Source organism: Lemur catta, chromosome 11 (assembly GCF_020740605.2).
Source record: "Lemur catta isolate mLemCat1 chromosome 11, mLemCat1.pri, whole genome shotgun sequence".
NCBI lineage: Eukaryota > Metazoa > Chordata > Mammalia > Primates > Lemuridae > Lemur > Lemur catta.
The window spans coordinates 63,286,591-63,304,477 of record NC_059138.1 but is presented as its reverse complement, the minus strand read 5'-3'; the positions used below and the strand labels follow the sequence as shown (position 1 = coordinate 63,304,477).

General features: G+C 34.4%; 1 protein-coding gene across 1 annotated transcript in view; it reads left to right on the top strand.

Annotated features, from left to right (window-relative positions):
- The first annotated feature begins 17,427 nt into the window (after positions 1 to 17,427).
- DGKB (diacylglycerol kinase beta) overlaps positions 17,428 to 17,887 on the top strand; it is a 643,035-nt gene continuing 642,575 nt past the window's right edge. The window contains exon 1 of the mRNA XM_045565381.1: positions 17,428 to 17,738. The gene's annotated coding sequence lies outside the window, so the exon portion shown is untranslated. The remainder of the gene's footprint in view (positions 17,739 to 17,887) is intronic.

Sequence of the window (17,887 nt, the reverse complement as noted above, 5' to 3'; positions counted from 1 at the left end):
GTCTATGATTTGTTTTGAAATAATTTTTGAGAAAGGTGTAAGGTCTCTGTGTAGATTTATGTTTGTATGTATGTATATATTTGCATATGTGTATGCAATTTTTCTACCACTACTTATTCAAAACCCTATTTTTTTTATCCAATGCATTGTCTTCACTCCTTCAGTCCTCAAAGATCAGTTGAATATGCTTCTGTGAGTGTATTTCTGGGCTCTCTGTTCTATTCCATTGATCTAGTTGGACAATCTTTGCCAAGAACATGCTGTCTTTATTACTGTATCTGTACAGTAAATCTTGAAGTTAAGTGGTATCCATCCTTCAAATTTTTCTTCATAATTGTATGGGCTATATCTGGGTCTTTTGCCTTTCCATATAAATTTAAGAATTATTTTGTCAATATTCCAAAATATCTTGCTGAAATTTTGACTGAGATTGCTTTGACTGTATAGATCAAGTTGGCATATAGATCAATATAAATCAATATTGACATCAAAACAATATTGAGCCTTCCTATCTATGAATATAAAATATCTTGCCATTTATTTAGATCATCTTTGATTATAATTTTATGGATTTTGTCATATATATACCCTGTACATATTTTGTTAAATTTATCCCTGAGAATTTCACTGGTTTACTATTTTACTAATTTTAGAGTAAATAGCATTGTGTTTTAAAATTCAGACTTCACTTATTCATTGCTGGTATGTAGGAAAGCAATTTGCTTGTATATGTTATCTTGTATCCTGCAACCTTGCTACATTTGCTTATCAGTTCCAGGAGAGTTTTGTTTGCTTGTTTGTTTTCCTTTATTTTCTACATAGACAATCATAGCATCTACAAACAGTTCACTTCCTTGTCTTATCCTACTGCATTAACTAGAACATTTAATACAGTGTTAAGTAGGAGTAGTGAAAGATGTTTGTATTGTTTTGCTTTTAGGGAGAAGCAATTATTTTCTTGCCATTAAGTGTAATGTTAGCGATAGACTTTTTTGTAGATGTTCTGTATCAAATTTAGGAAGTCTTCTCTTCCCAGCAGTTGAGATTGTTTTCATCATGAATGGGTGTTGAATTTTGGCAAATGTGTTTTCTGCATCAATTGATATGATTATATGATTTTTCTTTTTTAGCTTGTTGATGTGATTAATGATTATTAATTTTCAAATGTTGAAGTAGCTGTCCATTCTTGAAATAAATCCCACTTTGTAGTTGTGTATTGCTCTTTTTATACATTGTTGGATTCAGTTTGTTAATGTTTGGTTGAGATTCTCTGCATCTGTGTGTATGAGATATATTAGTATGCAATTTTCCTCTCCCGTAAAGGTCTAATTTTGGTATGAGGGCAATGCTGGTTTCATAGAATGAGTTGGGAAGTGGTCTGTCTGCTTGTAGTTTTTGCAACAGATTGTAGAGAATTAGTATTATTTCTTCTTTAAATGTTTGTTACAATTCAATAGTGAAACTATCTGGGCATGGTGTTTCTGTTTCGGAAGGTTATTATTTGTTCATTTAATTTCTTTAATAAACATAAGCCTATTCAAATTACCTATTTCTGCTTGTGTGAGTTTTGAGAAATTGTGTCTTTCAAGGAATTGGTATATTTTATCTAAATTATCAAATATTTGGGCACAGAGTTGCTTATAATATTCTGTTATATCCTTTTTCTATAAATGGAATCAGTAGTGATGACCTTTATTTTGCTACAGCTATTAGAAATTTACATCGTCTCTTTTTCTTGAATAGCCTGATTAGAAGTTCTTTAATTTTATTGATCTTTTCTGAGAACCAGCTTTTGTTTTTATTGATTTTCTCTATTGCTTTCATGTTTTCAATTCTGTTTATTTCCACTTTAACTTTTATTATTTTTTTTCTGATTGTTTTAAATTCATATTCCTCTGCTTTCTCTAAGTTTCCTGAGGTGGAAGCATAGTTGATTTTAGATCTTTCCTCTTTTATAATACATATATTCAATGTTACAAACTTCCCCTCTTAGCATTGCTTTTGTTGTATCTCACATATACGTTGTGTTTTAATTTCCATTTCACTCAAAATAAATTTAAATCTCTTTTGAGACTTCTTCTTTGACTTATATATTATTTAAACATAGTATTTAATTTCTAGATAGTTTGCTATTTCCAGCTATCTCTCTTTTATTTATTTTTAGTTTAATTCCATTAATGATTTGAGAGCATACTTTCTATAATGTCTGTTCCTTTAAATTTATTAAGGTGTGTTTTATGGCCCAGAATGTGGTCTGTCTTGATAAGTATCCCATGTGAACTCGAGAAGAATGTGTATTCTGCTGTTTTTGGACAAAGTATTTTATAAATGTCAATTAGATCCAGTTGATTAAATTCAATTCAATTGTATTCTTACTGATTTTCTGCCTGTTGGATCTATCAATAATAATAATAGTAAAAGTGTTATTTAATTTCTAAGTAGTTTGCTATTTTCCAGCTATCTCTCTTTTATTGATAATTATAGTTTATTGATAATAGTTATTATTAAATCAATTCAGAATAAGCAAAACATAACATTTTATTTTATATTAATTTTTCCCTTCTCTGATACTTTTTTTTTTTGATAAATCTGAGTTTCTGAGCTATATATTTTTATTCTCTCTGAAGAACTTGTTTTAACATTTCTTACAAGGCAGGATTACAGGTGACAAATTCCCTGTTTTGTTTTGTTTTTTTCTGAGAAAAATCTTTATTTCTCTTTCACTTTTGAAGGATAATTTCATGGAATATGGAGTTCTATGTTTTTCCCTTTCAACACTTTAAATATTTTACCCCACTTTCTTCTTGCTTGCAATGTAATTCCGATTCTTATTCTCCTATAAATGAGACAAAAAAGACTAGCTTCTTTTCTCTGGCTTTTCTCAAGATTTTCTCCTTGTCTTTGATTTTCTGCACTTTGAATATGATATACCTAGGTGTACGAGCATGTGTGTGTGTGTATATACATATGTATATATGTATGTATGTATATCTGTATCTATCTATATCTATCTATCTATCTATCTATCTATATATATATATATAGAAAGAGAGAGAGACTGTATTCTACTTGGTATTCTCTGGGCTCCCTGAATCTGTGATTTAGTGTCTGTCATTAATTTTGGAAAATTCTTAGTTGTTATAGCTTCAGATATTTCTTCTTGTTGTTTCTTTCTTTGTTTTCTTTTTCTTTCATTCTTTCTTCCTTTCTTTCCTTTTGTTCTTCTTGCTTTCTTGCTTTATCTTCAGATATTCTCCTTCAGATTATACTTACATTAAACCATATGTAATTGGTCCATAATTCTTGGATGTTCTGTTTCACTTTTTTCATTCTTTTATTTTTTCCTTTGTATTTCATTTCAGAAAACTTTTTTGATATATTTTCAAACTCATTGCATTCTTTACTCAGCTCCTTCCAGTCCTCTGATAAGGTCATCTTAAGCCTATTACAATGTTGGATTTTCTTTTGTTAATTTATAACATTTCCTTTTGATTTTCTCTTAAAGCGTCTATCTCTCTGTTTCCAGTACCCATCTTTTCTTGAATGTTCTCTCCTTTTTCCATTAGAGCTTTTAACATATTAATCACAGTTATTTTAAATTCCCTATTTAATAATTTCAAAAACTCGTGTCATATCTGAGTCTGGTTCTGATACTTGCTTTGTCTCTTCAGACTTTGTTTTTTCTTGATTCTAGTATGCTTTGCAGTTTTTCCTTGAAAACCAGACATGTTCTATCTGGTAATAAAACTGAGGTAATCAGCCTTTAATATGATGACTTACGGCTAAATGCTGGGTTGTGTTTAATATTTGCAGTATTGTATGTACCAGAGGATTAAGTTTTCTACAGTTGCTTTTTCTTTGTTTTTGTCTTTGAGTTTCCTAAAGAACTTCTTCTTAATTAGAGTCTGCATCTTGTAGCTCTCTCAGTTGTAATCTCTGTTAATGAAGTGCTGGGTTTTGGGGAGGGCAGTTTTCTGTAATCTTATCATTAAACCTGAGTTTTTTAATCGTGAGTCTAAGTTCCTTGGCAGTGACCTCAGATGCATATATTAGCCTTTCTCTCCCCTCCCTTTATGTGAAACAAGAAGAATAGATGGGGCCGGAGTTGTATAATTGCACTTTCCCCAGGCCAGACAAGGCTCTGGCAAAGTATTTCCCTTGAAAGCACTCCTTTGTTAGAGAGAACACTCTGGGCTTATTTCAAAATGATTACTTTCCCGTAGCATATTTCAAAAACAGTTACTTTATCCCTTCCTTTCTCCAAAGCATAGAGGGGAGAGATTTGTCTCTGATCTTTGCTGAGAGAGCCTAGTGCAGCTACCTTTAAGTGTCACCACCAGTTACTAGCTCCAGTAGTTTTTACCAGGTAAGCTCACCTCAGCTGTGATTTTTTAATTTGCTTGTCTCTTCTACTTTGGGGGTAGTAGTTTGCCCTGTGACATCAATTCACTGATGAATCTAAGAAAAGTCATTGATTTTTAGTTTGTTCAGCTTTTTCTGAATGTGAAGCGCGGAGTGGTGACGTCCCAGCTCTTTATATACTGGAATAAGTTGAAACTATAAGTTAAGAAATGTTACCATTTATTTCATTCAGCGTCTTTGAAAATTCTCCTCAAATGTCAACTATCCCAGGAAAAGCTTCCATGTCATTTTCCTCCCTCTTGTATTTAATTTAGTTTGCCCACTTCTTTTGTTTCTTGGCTCTCATTTTACTACTGTTATCACTCTCATCTGTAATGTGAGGATTACTTGTCAGGTTCTGCCCAGTGAGAGGTCCTCGGTCTCAGTGAGGCCCATGGCGTTTCATCTGTATTCACAGTGCCTGGCACCATACCCAGCATATAGGACACAATTTTCTTGTGGAGGGATAATGAATATTATGATGAATATGATACCCAACCTCAAGAAGTTATGTGTTTTAGTGACAGCAACAGGCACATTAATAGGGGTTCTATAGGAAATGTAAAATGTGAGTTAACGGGAAAAATCTCCAAATCATTTAAAACTGTAAAATCATTTAAAGAGTTTTACTCTGAATAAACCAAATTATTTATTCCAAATATGTGTGACTGCAACCCAGGGAACATGCTCTCAAAAGGTCTTGTGAAACTGTCATTAAGGCAGCCAGGTTACAATATGGTTTCATACATTCATGGAGACAGGAATTACAGGTAAAACCTAAATCCATACATGGAAGCCATACATTGGTTTGGCCAGAAAAGGTGGGACATCTTAAAGCAGGAATTTATAAGTCATAGGTGGGATTTAGGGATTTTTAGTTGGCAACTGGTTGAAAGAGTTAAGCTTTATCTAAAAACCTGGAGTCAGTAGAAAAGAATGCTTGAGTTAAAATAAAGGGGTCTTCTGTCCTGTGATGCTATACTGGAATAAGCTTGGAAAGTAAGACACATTATACTGTAGTAATAAAACCACATTTAATGAGATTTTATTGTTTGTAGATATGACTTACCAGGCGTCTTAGAAAGAAATTTTGGCAAGAGAAAACAAAAAAAGGTCAGAGTTAAGTCCTCAAGTATAATAACGGTAAAAACTCACAGTAATTGTCGTGTATGCAGGTACCATGGGGGTCAACAAGAAGGATGAATTGTATGTTTTCTAGAGGAGAAGGCAACTGGACTGAGTGTAAAAATAGGAGCTGATGTGTCAAGCAGAGCAAGGAAGGACCACAGGGGCATGAATCTTGCAGGGCGGAGAAAGCATCTCCAGTGAGGTTGTAAAGCTGAGTGACAACACAATAATGTGAAGACTCACTGATCCATGGTGCGAGAACATTATGTGTGAGGCTGGGTAGAATGCTTGACGGCATCACATTTCTTGATGAAGTAGAAGGCAAGGTCATCTTCTATGAGGAAGAAGGTTGAACAAAGTGGGAGTCTAGAAGAGAGTCATAAAGTCTGAAGGAAATAAGAGAGAATAATTACCTTTGACAAGTTAAATAAGAGACAGTGATTTAAAACACTGAGGAGCAACTTGAAAGAAACATAGAAGAGGTGTCTGTACAAGGCAATACAAAGGATGGTCTGTAGGTAGATAAGAGATGGACATATGTGGGACGTTCATGTCTATGGGACAGTCAGCACCTTGCAAGAGAAATAGAGCCTGGAACCACCACTGACATCATGATCGTGACGTGGGTAATAAAACTGACAACTGGGTAGATTTTGGCTATAATATTTGGCTTTGACATTGGCCCACTTAGTCCTACTTAGTTGGAGTTAAGGAAAGAAGCAATGATGAATTTTGTGGCTGAATGTATAAAAAACTAAATTCTTTTCATTTTAACTCCATTACAACAGTCCTGGCTTCTCATGTAAACTATTCAACAGCCTCCTACATGATGCTTGCTACTAGCCTCTTTTTATTCCAACACATGGTACCTATTGCCACCAGAGGAACACCCTGACTATTCCCCTAATGAACTTATTCCTCTGAGGCAAGCTCCAAATGCTTCCTTATTATTGATCCAGCTGCTAATATATTTTTTTTATTTCAGCATATTATGGGGGTACAAATGTTTAAGTTACATATATTGCCTTTGCTAATATTCTTAATAAAGGAAAGTTAAATGGATTCTGGCCACATGGTGCAAAATTATATCATTCCACAAATGTAGTTGACAGACTAACAGAAACCACCATAAGACCGAGTTTAGAAATATTAGGAAATAGTCCTATTTGGAGATCTATATACAAAACATATGAGTGTGATTCTGCTGGAATTTATCACTTCACTAGCTCTGCATGGTTTTAGAAGTTCAAATTTCTAAGAAGAGAGTCTGGTTGGTCTAATGTAGGTCCCCTTGGCCTTGGAAGCAAGGTTACCTTTATATACATTCCAATAAAATTGCATTCAAAGAAAAATTGGAGTTTGTTACCAGAAGAAGGAGAACTGGACACTGAGTAGAAGCAAACAGAAACTAAAACAAATACAAAACAAGAAGAACTCAGATGTGCTTTGGACATAGTCCAAACATTTTAGCTATTAGTCAGCCTCTTTTTTTTTCTGGCATCTGTATACTGTTATATTGATATTCCAAAATGTTATTATTTAAACAAAATGAGGAAATACATAACAGAGAATGGTCCATTAATTTAACTAATTGCCCTCATTTTGATTTTTACATCTTTGGTCTCACATCTGAGGTTTAAATGAAACATACTATTGCTGTAATTTGGGTGCCCTGGGTCATGGTACCCAGATGCTTGCCCTGTAGCTTAAGCCATTCCTAAGAGCTCCAGGTGCACATACCATCTTTCTCAGATGATGTAGACTTAGGAAAGCCAGTCTGTTTTTTGAAAGGAAACAAAGAAAATAAAGATATTTACCAACAGTTCCTGAATTTGTTATATCAATTTAGACTCAGGTAACTAATAAATCAGTTAACTTCAATGATGATGTGCCAGGCAATGGGCTAAGTGTTAGAGCTATCTTGGGTAAACAAACCTCTAAGAATCCACCCCTTATAGAGCTTATAAGTAAGATTGACAAATGTTAAATAGTAAACAACAAACATACTATACTATAAAATTAATAATTATCCTAAGCCCTATAAAAGAAAAATGAGAAAATATACCAACACCAGGCTATACAATTTACATAACTGAAGATCAACTATTTAAAATATTTTCAGCATTTGGACAGATCCTTACACAAACACTTATTGATGCTGTGATAATTTTGACAATATTTCTTATACTATATATTTTTTAAGAACTAAAGATAGAAAGGCAAATAAATTTTGTCCCTTATATCAATGAGTTCATATGGTCATTGCTGAGTGTCACAGAAAAAGTGGTAAGTATAATAAGATAACATGTTTCACTACATGTATGCATTGCAAAGTCAACACAGTTATTAAGATTAATGAATTAATGGCTGTATGCAGTTATTTGTTACTTTGGAATTAGGAATATCTTATGCAACTATAAGTTATAATAAATATGCATATGCTTGAAATAGATTATAAAATGAAAAAATATAAGAAACCTTGATTTTGGAGTTTAGTGAGGACATTAAATTGTCAAGAATTCTACTGCCAGATGATTTAAAGGTAATATAAATTATTGATATTTAAAATGTTGGTTACATCTTGTAGTGATTAAACATAGGTTAATCAACTACTGTTGTATCACCTTAAGCATTCTAATTTCAAATCTTAAATGATATTATTTCTTAGAAGTGGAGAGGCAATATAGAAGATCTGTTAAGACTATGACCTTTAGAGCCAGACTATGTAAATCCAGTTCCATTGTCACCCCTGCAGGTTGTGTGTCCTTGGATAAATTAGTTAAGTTCTCTGTATTTCTGTTTATCTGAAAATTGGAAGTAACTACAATATCTGCCTAAAAAGATAGTTGTAATAGTTAAATGAGGTGACATTTGTTTATTATATATTAATATCTCTTCGATTAGAGGCTAACATAATAGTATTTGTTCTTACCAAATGTGAACATAGTTTGTTAGAGAAAAAAAGAAAACAAAAAAATAGTACTAAGGCATATGATCTTTCTATCTTTTGTAATATTTTGGAAGAAATATTTTCAACAAAAAATAAAATGTTATATGTGTTAGATTTTATGCTTTTTAATAACATATGCTTTTGTTTGTATGAAACATTATGACATCACAGAGTCCCAAGATTATCACAATGGGTGACAATTTCTCCCTCACAATTTTGACATCAATTCCTATTGATGTAAAGGTGCTTATGTGCCAGTGTTTCATCAAACTATTCAACCTCAGAAACCATTTTTAGATAAATCATCCAGGGCAAATATGGTTTCTGAATTCAGGTCATGCCAATTGAGGAAAGAAGTGACTGAGTTTTAAAAATGTATTTACTCATTGTCTGTTTTAGTTGTACAATTTATTCTTATTTTGCAAGCTGACATGCAATAAAGTCTACTGGTAAATTTAATTTCTCATACTAGCCAAGAAACCTTAGTTTTAAACATTGGGCTAGGTATATTTATAACTATTATTAATATAGAAAATTAAAAATATTTTTAATTTCTACAAATTATTAATACTAAAGTTCCTTTTCACAATACTCTAAGAAGAGCTATGATGCTGAATTCCAATAATGTAATGCACACATGATATTGATATTGATAAGAGTAAAAAGGCTATGAAAAGCATATAAGAGGCCAGGCATGGTGGCTCACGCCTGTAATCCTAGTACTCTGGGAGGCCGAGGCAGGCGGATCATTTGAGCTCAGGAGTTCGAGGCCAGCCTGAGCAAGAGTGAGACCCCGTCTCTACTGAAAAAAAATAGAAAGAAATTATATGGACAACTAAAAATATATAGAAAAAATTAGCCAGGCATGGTGGCACATGCCTATAGTCCCAGCTACTCGGGAGGCTGAGGCAGTAGGTTTGCTTGAGCCCAGGAGTTTGAGGTTGCTGTGAGCTAGGCTGATGCCACAGCACTCTACCTGGGCAAAAGAGTGAGACTCTGTCTCAAAAAAAAAAAAAAAAAAAAAAAAAGCGTATAAGAATTACGATTAAAAAATGGAAACATTGTACAAAACACCTCCTCTTTCAGCAGATCTTTCTTTATGCTGAGCTTTTTTTGAGAATCTGACATTTGAAAGTATGGTTACAATATGAAGATAAGAAATTATTCACTGTGGGATGAAATGGATTGGCATTAACAGACATAGCTGTTTGGGCTGTGCAGGTCACCTACATGATTAAGCTTTTCCTCTTTCAACTCTTTAAGCTCGATACAGAGAAATCATACCATAGAAAGCCGTCATAAAAAAAATACGAGTTTGATTTTAAAGACATTTAATTGAGGCTTAGAATGAGCTTTTCTATTTTGCAAACACATTTTATTATTTTAATATCCATATTTATCACTCAGCCAGTATAGACTGAGAAGGTTAATTGAAGAAATGCATTTTCAGTTTCTCAAACTAACTTCAAGGACAAATACCACACAGCTGATTTACAACAGTGAAGATAATGATAATGAATTTTGTTATTATTAAATTTGCACAATTTATAGCATCTGTCTTTTCAACAAAGTGCTTTGTTAAATCCACACAAAAACCAGTCTATATGTATATGTAATTTTAATGCATACTGCGAGTGGCTTTCATTACTGTTACAATCTTTTACACTCTTTTTTTCAGGTTACCTGCCTTTCTAGAAATTATGAAAATATAAATTTCGATGTAGTAAAAATTTGCTTTAAGCTTAGGTCACATATAAGATATAATAGAAAGCTATTCAACCCTCACCAAAAAAAAAAAAAAAAGAGGGAATATGCATTTTATCTTAAGGTACTCTTCTCTAAACTGTAAACAGTATAAATTGTACATTTAATCATTTAAACAGCTTAAAGCTAAAGTATTTATTTGCTTAAAATTTACAGCATGGTGTTTTAAAGATTTAGCTATTAGATGGAGGTTATCTGCTCTATTTCAAAAATGACATTGAAAATGATTATTAGATACCGCTCCATATCAATGCAGTTGAAAATATTTTGAGTGACTTCTGTGTGCAGGGCTTTGTATAAATATGAATATAATCTGGCCCCTAGGTTCAGTGAAGAGAAAAACAAATAAATGGCCTCCAGAGTGTTAGGGAGAGTGATGGATGTCATTCAAGGGTTAGAACAGATACAGAAGAAGAATCAGTTAAATTGACCTATCTGGTTTCCTAGGGGGAAAAAAGAAAGAAAGAAAGAAAAAATCACTGCAGAATAATATTGTATGCCTTGCCTTTTTAAAAACCATTGGTCTAAATAATAAAGTGAGGTCATGCAGTGTAAAATATGGACATTTTCAGGAACATTGTGTGGATGACCATTGCTAAATCAATTATAATATACTCCACATCCATCATTGAGACAGCCAAATAAATGGTGGGGCTGTATTACAGTCTGCTAATTTTCCACATAAAACTTCAGTTGCAAAACTACAATTTTTCTGTCACAGGTTTTCTTTCTTGTGCTTTAAATTGTGTTTTGCTGCATTTTCCATGGTTCCTTAATTATGTGTCTAATTAAGTCCTAGCTTAGGACTTCACGTAGAAAGTTTGCCCAAATAGCTTCATCACTGCTTCATGTTACTTATCTTTGTAAAGACCAGATCTACAACACTGGTTACCTTCTTTGAAGCAGCGGAAGAATTCTCTTTCTTTCTGATTTTAAAAATTATCTCCTAGGTCAGTAATATACTTGCTGCTTCTAAGTGGATCATTCAGATTCTGCCATTACCATTCAGTTACATATATTTGTTTATAAAGAAATAAAAAATCATTTGAATGCCGTGTAGTTAAACATTAACCTCAGAAATCATGGTCCCAATGAAGAAAGGTGGCAACAGTCACGAAAATCCCTATCCCAGCGTGTGTGTGTGTGTTCATGTGCACACACATGTACATGCACATGCAGAACTTTGCCAGGCACTGTGCTATGTACTTTATATGTGACATCTTTGATTCTCTCGATCACTCTATGGCGTAGGTGCCTACTATCATCATTTTATAGGTGAGAAAACTGAAATGCGGAGAAGATTATTTTCCCAAAGTCATACAGCTAGTCATTGACCTAGCTGGGAATTGAAGCATGTCTGTTTTGTGACAAAGGCAGAGAGTCCAGTGGAAAGACTCACAAATGGCCTTCCCAGCAATAAGCCATGGCAATCCACTTTGTTAGTTTCCTTTCCTATAGAAGATGAGAATTGAACTTGATGAGGTCTAAGGGCCTGTCGAAATCCAATATTTAATGATCGTTATTCTTTTTAAAGGGAGTGCAATAAAATGTCTTTTCTGAATTGCCCCTATCCTCCTAGCCTGTGTCCACTGATTTCATGGATTTGAAACCAGTGGAAAAGTTCCCATATGATAGGCTGCTCAATTTAAGAAGGAGCTCTCCTGTCATCATTTAAGCCAAAATTGGTAAGGATTTATTAATAAATCATGTGACTATAAATATGAGCAATTTGATTTTACTTAAATACAAAATTTTAAATTATAAAGATTGCATTTATTTATGGAACAACATGTTTTTTAAAATCCAATGTGATGTCTGATTAAACTATGTTTCTTTTCCCAATGCTTTACAGATAATAGGTGCTCAATAAATGTTTGCTGAATAAAATAAACTTGAAAAGATTATTTTTAAGCATCAGGTTACATAAAGGGATGTTCATAAAGATAGATTTACATCTACTTAATAACTTTTAATACTTCATGATTTAAGCTCTGTTTCTCATCATTTTTTTTTTTTTGGTTTAAGAATTACCTTATTAAAAGTGATAGAATGTCAGTGTAAGTTGTCTTGCTTGTAATCTCTGATATAGGAGTAACATTTTAGGAGGATAAACATACGTAAATGTGCAAGAATCTGCTCTCTTTAAACCTCTAGTCCAGTAACTACAAGACTAGGTAAAGATTTGGACACCAAAATCCGGGAAAGGGAGGGAGCTATACATTTCTTAGGGATTAAATAGATCCTTTATGTTACTGGTTTGCAAAATAGTTGGGAAATGGGATTCTAGGGAATTTTATTGATTAAATTTGTATAATAGAAAATTCATTTTGGAGGAGTACTGGGGACAGACATTTACTATGCAGTTTCATGAAGTGAGTGATAGACCCGAAAGCATGCTGAGACACCATGAGAAGTGAGTCACTTCCCTAAAGTGCCACTGTTAATTTAGCAGCAGAATAAAGATGAGAAGAATTCAAACACCCTTATTTCTAGCTCACTTATCTTCCCAATGCCTTGCATTTACAGATTAATTCATTTACTTATTCACTCACCTATTCAAAACCTATTTACTGTGCACATACCACATTGTAAGCACTTTAATAGATGCTAGAGACACATGAGTGAACTAAATAAACATGGCTTCTGCCATTGTAGATCTTCCAAAGTTTTTTGGCTTTTCAATAAAATAGTATCATCAAATTACAGAATTTAGTTTGGAAATACATGTTATGATGATGACAGAGACTTAGGTAAAAATTAAGGTTATTTCTTTATAATCTTAGAAGTTTATTCCCATAAATTTTTGATTATATTAATAAGTATTAATTTTTCTCCACTTTTTTTAGATTGATTAACTATAAAAAGATCCCCATGAAGTTTCTGAAATTCCAGTGATGGGAGAAGAGAGACATCTTGGAGAAATTAACACAGGGGTTGTAAAGCAGTGATTTGTAACTTTTCCCCAAAATAGAAAATCCTGATTTACAAGAGTCAGGGATTAGGGTCAACCATTGGTCCCCAACTGAAGACTATCTTCTTTCATTACCAAACCTTATAGTTTTAAGTTTTAAGAGAGTCATTTCTTTTTTAAATTTCAATCATACCATAAGGATCTTTTAAAAAACCAATGAGATGGTGTTAAACACTCATTATCAATTATTTCAATATCTCTTGCTGCTTGTATCTCTACCCAGGCCAGATATTCAGCCTCATGCTTATTTATATTGAAGATATGTAATAAATTATGTCACTCAAGAATATTTAAAGTTTAAGCATTCTTCCTAAATATGTTTGAATTTCAAAACAGGAGTAAAAGTAAAACCAAAAAACACACACACTAAACCATGGAATTTCAGATCCTGGTAGTTTTAGTAAGGGATAAGTTTTCAAGGCAGAATAAGTTTAAAATCACACTACTTGTGGATGAAGTTGGCCTTCTGCATCAAAATGTATTTCTTTTTTCCCTGAAAGGAAAATTTTATTTTATTTTATTTTTTAATTTCAAAATATTAAAGGGGTACAAATGTTTTTGTTACATGGATACCTTATATAATGCTTAATTTGGGGCTTTTAGTGTGTCTGTCACCAGAATAGTGTTCATTGTACCTGATAGGTAAGTTTTTAAACACCACCCCCTTCCAGCCTTCCCTCTTCTTGGTTTCCAGTGTCCTTTACATCTCTTTGTGCCCATGTGTACCTGTCATTTAGCTCCCAATTATTAATGAGTATATATGGTGTTTATTTTTCCATTCCTGAGAGACTTTGCTTAGGATAATGGTCTCCATTTCCATCCAAGTTGTTGCAAAAGACATATTTTATTCCTTTTTATGGTTGAGTAGTACTCCATGGTGTATGTGTGTATATATATGTTTATATATATATATATATATATGCACACATACACATACACCCTATTTTCTTTATCCCCTCATGAATTGGTAGGCACTTAAGTTGATTCTACATCTTTGCAATTGTAAATTGTGCTGTGATAAACATTCGAGTGTAGGAGCCTTTTTGATAAAATGACTTCTTTTCCTTTGGGTAGATACCCAGTAGTGTAAATGCTAGATTGAATAGTAAGTGTATATTTATTTCTTTGGGGAATCTCCATACTTTTTTCCATAGAGGTTGTACTAATGTGCAGTCCCACCAATAGTGTATAAGGATTTCTTTCTCTCTGCATCCACACCAGCATCTATTGTTTTTTAACTTTTTAATAATGGCCATCCTGACAGGGGTAACGTGGTATATCATTGTGGTTTTAAGTTGTATTTCCCTGATGATTAGTGATGTTGAACATTTTTTCATATGTTTGTTGATCATATTTCTATCTTCTTTTGAAAAACTTCTGTTCATCTCTTTTGCCCACTTTTTAAAAACATCCCATGCTCATGTTTTCGTAGAATCAACATTGTTAAAATGTGCATACTGCCCAAAGTGAATTACAGATTCAGCATAATCCCCATCAAAATACCAGTGTCATATTTCACAGATTTAGAAGAAATAATTCTGTGCTTCATTTGGAACCAAAAAAGAGCCTTGAGTAGCCAAAGCAATCTTAAGTAAAAAGAACAAATCTGGAGGCATCACATTACCTGACTTCAAATTATACTACAAGTCTATAACAATCAAAACAGTATGGTATGGGGGTAAAATAGAGACATAGACCAATGGAACAGAACAGAGAACTCAGAAATAAAACCATCTACCTACAAGCAACTGATCTCCAACAAAGCAGACAACATACACTGGGGAAAAGAAACTCTACTCAATAAATGGTGCTAGGAAAACAGGATAGCCACATGTGGAAGAATGAACCAGAACCCCTATATCCTGCTATATACAAAAATTAATTCAAGATGTATAAAAGACTTAAATGTAAGACATGAAACCATAAAAATTCTAGAAGAAAACTTATGAAAAAACTCTTCTAGACATTGGCCTGTGCAGAGAATTTATGACTGAGACCCCAAAGGCAAATACAGCAACAACAAAAATAAATAAATAAGACTTAAGTAAATTAAAAAGCTTCTGTACAGCAAAGGAAATAATCAAAAAAGTAAATAGACAACCTACAGAATAGTAGAAAATATTCACAAACTATATATCTGATAAAGGGCCAATACCCAGAATCTACAAAGAACTCAAATAAATCAGCAAAACAAAAAATCAAAATGTATTTCTAGGTGATAGAAACTACTTTGTCTACTTCCTTTACACTGCAGTATATACAGGTATGAACATAAAAAGTTACTCTTCAGATTGTTAATAATATTGTATTGTATAAAATGTAATAGACAAAAAATGAGCTGACAAAAATATATATCTATTTGGCATCATGTTTAATTAGGATTTTGACATTTAAACATTCTAAATACTCTTTGCATAGAAGATATTATATGATTTTTGAAACAAAATATTAGCTTACGATAATTTCTTTTACAATTGTAGTTTGGTTGGTTTTGGCAAATTGCTTTTATTGGTTAATTGATAAATGCTTTGTTCATTATCTGGTCATTTTTTAGCTAAAGGCAGTAATTTTATAATATAAACAATTCAGGAGAAGATGTATTATTTAAAGAAAGACTCATTCTTTCTGGGTCTTTTCTTACACTTTCCTCTTTCTGTGTTCTCCTCTGTCCAATTTAATCCTGATTACACAGGCCCTAACAACCAGGCAAATATATGGCAAATATGAAACGTACTCAGAGCAAGGGAGAAATAATTAAAGGTGTGAATTCCAAATAAAATCAAAGGGAATTAAGTTTATTTTTGGCTCAGACAAATGAAGGTGGAAAGTGGATTAAAACTATTATTAATTAAGCACGATGTGTGTGTGTGTGCGTGTGTATTTAGGAGGGGCTTTACATGATCACCCAATCTATTACAGCACAAGAAAGTGAAGACAAACTATTGCTAGACTAAATGAAGTTAGTCATTAAGAAGTAATCTAGTCTTTGGGGGTTTAAGAACATCTTTCATTCTAAGTTTTGCTGAATATCATTTTATGTGAGAGCATGTTGGAGATAAATGAGGGCAGAGAATGTGCAAACAATAAAGAGAGTTAATAGATGACAGGGATGAGTTGGTTTCACCAGAGTTTGTAGCGAAGGAGAGATATTAATGCACTGAATTCACTGTGGATGTTACGTGGGGAAGCTGAGAGTCACGACAGGACTTGTATATCAAGATACCCTGCATTTAAGCTAGTAAGCACGCTCCTTAAAAACTATCTGGTTTTGCACACATTCTGTAAACAACTTGATTATGGACTGGTTTATCTTCTGATTACCCCCAATACATTATTTCATACACGGGTTAAAAATGATCATTTTTATCCGTGCCCTGATTGGTTACCCATACATACAGTTTCCCTCTTCATATTTAACTGTCTTTCTACTTTATCTTCATCCGTCCTCCAGTCACCTGCTCCCAGGTTACCAAATTGGAATGCAGCAAGAGAGCATGCAGCTGCTACAACTGGGAGAAGTGGGTTAGGCAGGTGCTTGCTGAATAATGACCCATCAAGGACTATAGTTAGTAAAACGGAGAGGGGAGACAGGTTTCCTGCTGGAGAGGAAGTGTATACTGAATGGTAGTAATTGCAGGGAATACAGCTTACAGTCTAAACGACAGCCACTAGTGCCTGCACTGTCTCCTCCCAGGCCGGTCTTAAAAGCGGACCAGCAGTTAAACAGCTGTAAAGCCTTGTCTCCCTGTCTCATTTTTCCCTGAGCTACAACAGCAAGAGTAGCAACAGCAGCTGGAGAAGCGGCAGAGCCACAGCTAGGCAGGGCTGTTGCTTGCAGCCGCGCAGATTGCCTCCTCCTCACCACACACACACACACACACACACACACACACACACTCTGCACAGACTTCCAATATCAACGCATCTTGAGATAAATCAAGGACTAAGAAAGATGAGAGAAGAGCGTTAGTCATGGACAACAGGTATTTCATCTCCGACAAATTCAGTTTCCTTCCGATGCTTATTGGCTTGTATAAGAAAATAATCATTTGTGATAGCTAGCTTGAGTGGGAGACGGAAGGACCGGAGGTGGCCGCTGTGGAGAAGGGGGGCGAAGTGAAGTGGGAGGAGTGAGAGATGGGGAAGGGGGATGCCAAAGATGACTTTCAGGCTCCGGAAACCCACGTCTTTCAGCCTCCGCTGATTTTGAGTTGCAAATGATCGGGGACCGGTGAACTGCAGGCAGCCGGTGCTGGTGCCTGGAAGTAGATTTCCATCTTTCAGACTCTAGTTCCAATGGGCCGGGTGTTCTGGAAGGGGGTGGCGGGAGGAAGGAGGATGCTGTGAGCAGAGTTCTTGAAGCTCCACTCCTCTGGGGAAGCCGGGCTGTGTGGGAGCCGTCCCCGCTGAGCGGACTGTGGGACTGGAAAGGATCCGGAGAGCCGGCCGGTCCCAGCTCCGCTCCGGCAAAGCAGCCGCTCTCGCTCCAGAGATGCGCCCAGCCTGCGCCTGCATCACACTGCAGTAAGTTACACTGGACACGGCTGGCAAATCGAGTGGCTTCTGGGTATGTGGTGCGGGGGAAGGGAGGCTAGGAAGAAATGGCGAGGAAAGTTAGAAAAGCATAGCTTTTGAATTCTCCGTGAAATGCTAAATCGGTTTGTCTCCCTGAC